Below are 6,000 nucleotides of genomic sequence, written 5' to 3'. Positions count from 1 at the left end.
CCATCATTAGGCAAAGCGCATCAATTCATTTGGTAGGTGGAGAACAGGCATAAAGAGGAGGTAGGTAGTCCTTATATAAACAGCTAGAGATTAATTTTAGGTTAATTTGATTTATTTACCCAGCACAACACCTAGGATGTATCATCACTTCTGCTCAGCACTTGAATATTGAAGTGATAAACCTGTGAAAGAGCCATGACAGATCAAATACCACAGCTGGTGGCTTTGTATCATTTCCAACACAACACTATTTGATGGGGGAAGTTCAAGCAATTGAGCTACATATCAGGTGTTGAACATCAAATGATGAGCAGTCAAGTTGTGCACATGCATGTGGGAACTGTTTTTTTTAAAGGTGGGACATAGAAAGCACAACCTTTTGAAGCTGGGTGGCAGGAATTCCCATCTGCTTGTGCTGTGAAGCTCTATCTTGTCAGACTATACAGTCCAGTAGCCAAAATGAAAAATCCACCTAGCAGAAGATTTACCACTCCATTTAAAGCAAAGAAATAAAACTGTCTAATGTAGCAAAAAATGTAGTCAAATGTAGACTTTGTCAGCCATAGAGATTAACAAGGGTAAGAATTCACCTGTCAAAATGCTGTAAATAATCAAAGGAGAAAGTCTCCTTTGAACATCTTAACATTGAAGATGCTCAAGAAAAGCTGTTTTCTTCACAGGAGAAAGAAAATACCTTTTAAGATTCGCTCACTCAACTTGAAACAGCACATCTTTAATTCATATTACTTTACAAACATGTCATATTTGTACTCAGAGACTTGGGATAATTTCTTGCACTGGAAACGGCCTCTCAAAGCTCCAACATGGATGTGAGGCTGCTAAAATGTAATGATGGGGATAGCATTGAAACACAATAAGACACACTCAGAATAGGCAGACAAAAATTAGAAAGCTATTATTGTTTGCATTTTGTCTATTTTTGCTCTGAACATGGGTTTCAGTTCTTTTATCCACAAGAAACTTCCATATAGCTCAAGGAAGGGGCCTTATATTGAGCCAGACCATTGAAACATCTTACCCAGTATTGTCTACTGGGAATGGGAATCCTGTGGCCCTACAAATGTTGCTGGACTGACCCTCATCCCTGACCATAGGTCATGCTAGTTGGGGCTGATGGGAGCAGGACATTTCTTTTCAGCCAGAGCACATGGGAGCACATCTCCGGCACCTGTCAGATGGGCAGCACAGGAAGTTCCTGAGCTGAGCTTCCTGCCTCAACTCAAACAGAAAGTGAGAAGCGTGGCAGCAGAAGAAGGCTCTGCAAAACACAGGTTAGCCACCCATGCCCTTCAGGCAAAGATGTTTCCCATTCTCTTCCAAGTTACTACTCAACTTTCCAACTTCTAGTAATTGATTCCTGCATCCTTGATCCAACAAATAAAATATTTACAAAATAGAAATTCAATGTCAAACAAATTTAGAACATGGCCAGATTTTAAAAATCAAAATGTAACATAGAAAAAAATGTTGATAACATGTAAATCAATCACTGTATTATTACATCTTGCAAAATTCAACAATGTTATATTTTTTTTACGGCAGGATTTGAGAACCTCTCTCCAGATATTATTGGATTACATCTCCCATTGTAAGAATTAAAGAACCACTTGATGGATCAATCCTATCTAGTCCAGCATCTTATATTCACAGTGGCCAGCCAATGATTGTTTGAGTGATCAAGGGCCATCAAATGAATATGTAGATTGGATCTCAAGTATGATGGCAATGAGGAGAAGGTTACCCCATCATGTGCTCACAGGTGATCCTGCTTCCTGCTAGCCTGTGAATCTCAAAGTGGGATATTTAATATTTACTTCAATATTTCTAAAGGCCAAAATAGATGAGACATTTCAGATCTGCAATGGAATCTTCTACGTTTTTCAGTTTCTGTAAAGATATGGTGAGGAGGATAATTTAGATTGGACTCACGGTGCTGGAGGACAAGTTTTTTGGGGGTGGGGGTGGGGGTTTAAAACAAAGAAAATCTACAACTATGGATAGTTTGCCCCTTTAAGGTACATATAGGTACATCTAAGTTTCTGGGTCCTAGATCAGGGGTTCTTAAACTGTGGTCCTCATACTTCCACTGGTCCATATGCTTTATTCAGGTGGCCATGGTGTGTCTATAAATATATAATTAATAACCATACAGTATCTAGTACAGTGCATTACAATTGCCACAACAGGCAGGTAAATCTTTAAGCAGTCCACCAAGACTCTCAGCAATTTTCAAGCAGTCCATGGTGTGTGTGGGGTGGGGTGGGGGTGGGGAGTCTGTGAAACATTGCTTTAGATGCAATAAAGCACCAACATTTATTTCCTTTTTACAGTATATGGGTTTGAAAACAAAGTTTACAGTACATATGAAGAAGGAAAGGATGGAGTTTACTTCGTTAAAAGACCTTTCTTTGACACTCCAGCCCAAACTACAGTACTTGGATGCAAGCCCCATTGATTCCAATGGTTCCTACTTCTTTTGCATAATGTGCTCAAGATTGGCTTGTGAGACTTCACACAATGACTGTACTTACTAATTTGAGTAGTCCCTGCTGCCTCCTTTTTGGATTTTAGTCCACAAAGTTTATTTTCCATGTCTGAAACTTTATAGGTTGGAATATGTTGGTGAAAGCGACATTAATTTGGACGAGCACGCTGAAGGTAGTTTGCAAAGTGGAAATTTAATTAACAGGGTGCCATAGTGCCGAGTTATTCATTGCCTTGTTTTACACACTGCACAAGAGAATCTGGCTACTCAGGAACATAGAGGTATTTGCTTGTCATGCTGAGTTTGGACTCCGAGAAGAAAAACTACAGTGTGGTGCATTTCAGAAGAGACAGCAGCATGCAATATACCCATAACTTGCCCCGACCCTTTAAAGTCTGAACATGTAGCAAGGAGAACTCACTGCAATACCCTTTTCTGTAGAGAAAAGACAGCATTGCAGCACCATGAACGCTGTCTTTGTGCTCCCTCTCTGTCCTAGTCCTAATTAGTTGAGATAGGTGCACACACATCATACTATCATATCGCTCATCCCCCTGGCACTTTATGACTTACTGAGAAAAAGAGAGCACACAACTATGGTGCTTCACTGACACTGGAATGATGCAGAGAACTTCTCCCTGGTAGACAGAAAAGAGAGTACTGCAATGGTTAAAGTAGTGTGTTGGTAGATCAGTGGAGGAAGGAGTCACAGACGTAAGGGGGTAGTCAATCAGGTATCTGATCTAATCACATCTGCTTTGCTCTCTCTACATATTTAGAGGAGTGTTTTTATTCAAGTCATTTCAACAATGGACTTCCTGTAAATATACAAATAGGATTCTTACTCTCTCTGATGATGGTGTTTGATCTCATTCTAAGGAGATAAAAAGAGCAGGTTGTATTCTGCCAAATTATTCTATAAAAAGTAACACTATCTTCAATATTAAAGCCAATGGCCTGGAACCAGTGATGTTCTAGCATGAACAGAACACAGTTCTGCTTGTAAAAGTTGAATGTCTGATATAGTCCAGGTTCTTGGCACCTCTAATATATTATTAAATCTAAAATAAAATACATTTAAAACACATTGAACTACCTGCAGTTATGCTTTTGCTCTGTCCTATTAACTTGTAACAATGCCCCACTGGGTTTCCTAGCATCCCCTCACCATAACACCTCTGGCTATGAGGGAAGTTGATATCTGTTTGTTTGTTTGTTTGCTTGTTTGTTTAATATACCTCCCTTCATTTGTAGATCTCAGGGCAGTTCACAACATAAAAATACAAGATAAAAACACAAAATACACAAGAACAAGAAAAAAAGAAAACGTCACAAACCAATAACCTCTCCCCCCCCCCGCTCCAGATCTGGATTTGAACATTCTAAATATTTGCCTCCCTGGACTTCTGACTGAGAACACCAACTTTGCAGGGAAGTTCAGAGAAATGACTTGTGATGGCAGTTTCACTGCATTTGAGCTTGTGACTCGATGGTCGGAGGTGATGGACCCCTGAGTCACATATTCCATCTTACTTCCAAAGAAAGTAATTGAGAATCATAAATAATTTGAATCTTAGATGAGACACTATTTGCATTTCACCAGTAACTTTCAAGATGCCTCATGAACTTGGTCACTGCTGATCCCTGTCACATGAAAGCTTGCATAAGTGATCAGGTCAAAGTCATGGTCATCTTGCAAATATAACTTCACTAAGTGCAATGTTTTGCCAATATGTGCTATGCGTCCTCTTTGCCCTCTATAATTTTATTCAAGTTTTTCTTGAACAAAAAATTAGAAAATTTATGTTTCTGTTATTAGTATTCTAGTGTCTGTTTATGCATCTATAGTTGTTAAGAGGCAGGGGAACTGCCCCTCTACATGCTCCACATATGTGTGTCATGAGGAAAGAACTCTTATACCAGATGAATATGGCTGGCCTGATATATGCATTAAGCCTTACTCATATAAGTAACACTGGTCAACAACAAATTTGTTGTCTGCGTTTTTTCAGCTGATTTAGGATGAATCTGATGCACTGAATCCAAAAATCACATTGGTTTTGCTCAATCAGGTCAAGTTTTTGAGCTATGGCCACATGTCTTTTTTACGTTTTTGTTCACATGTACGCTTGTGTGGAGCATTTTAGAAGAAGTGGGTGGGGGTAAAATGCCTTGTAAAATAATTGTTTTGATTGGAAATCATTGTTTTAATGACAAGAAGTATTCAGGTCTGATAGTTCTGGGTGATTATGTTGAAAAAGGATCAGTTTGAAGTCATAAAACCCCAAAATCTTCCATAAATTGGTCCAGCAAAGCATAAATTTGGGGGATCAAAACTAAGTTAATGAGGCAGCTGCCCCACAAAGTATCCTGATCTTCAATCAGCACGTCGTCCTGTAGCTCATTGTGATGAAATTCCAGTGCCTATCTTCGGAGAACTTCCTGACATTAGTGACAAAGATGCCTCCAGTGTTGAAGGACATGAAGAAGAAGAAGTGGTTCTTGAAGATGATGCTCCACATCCATTTTCCCAAAAGGAGTTGAATGATCTAGTTCACAACCTCAGCTTGTCAAAGGACTCTGCCGAACTGTTGGCATCCAGATTGAAGGGAAAAAAGCCTCCTCTCTGACAGTTCTCACATCAGCTTCTTGCGCAACAGGCATCAAGAGTACCTCCGTTTTTTCTCGGAAGAGAAGGACTTGGTGTACTGTGCAGATATTGCGCAGCTTCTGCTCAAGCTTGGAGTGCCACAGTACGAACCCAAAGATTGGAGACTGTTCATTGACAGCAGCAAGTGATCACTGAAATGTGTTCTGCTACACAACGGCAACCAGTTTGCCTCTATACCCCTGGCTCACTCGAGTACACTGAAGGAGAACTATGAAGCGGTGAAGTATGTGCTGGAGAAAATTGGTTATGATCAGCATAAGTGGTTTATTTGTGTTGACCTGAAGATGGTGAACTTTTTGTTGGGACAACAGTCTGGCTTCACTAAGTACCCATGTTTTCTGTGCATGTGGGATAGTAGGGACCGTGCTCAGCATTACACGAAGAAGGACTGGCCTGTGCCGGAGGAATTGGTGCCTTGCAAAGAAAGGAACGTCATCAACGACCCTCTGGTGGACAGAGACAGAATACTCTTCCCACCGCTGCACATCAAGCTCAGCTTAATCAAGCAGTTCACCAAGGCTCTGGACAAGGATGGTGACTGCTTCATTTACTTGTGCCAGGCTTTTCCAGGATTGACCATGGAGAAGTTGAAAGCTGGCATCTTTGACGGTCCTCAGATCCGTCAGCTTATCAGAGATCCAGAGTTCAGAAACTCAATGAACAAAGTGGAACTGGAAGTGCGGAAGGCATTTGTTCTGGTAGTAAAGAACTTTCTTGGCAACAATAAGGCCAGAAACTACACAGAACTTGTCAACAACATGCTGACTGCTTTCAGAAACCTGGGCTGCAACATGAGCATCAAGATGCACTACCTATTTTCACA

Source organism: Podarcis vaucheri (assembly GCF_965113315.1).
Source record: "Podarcis vaucheri genome assembly, chromosome: 8".
Taxonomy (NCBI): Eukaryota; Metazoa; Chordata; class Lepidosauria; order Squamata; family Lacertidae; genus Podarcis; species Podarcis vaucheri.
The sequence above is the reverse complement of the archived record's forward strand: the minus strand, read 5'-3'. Positions refer to the sequence as shown.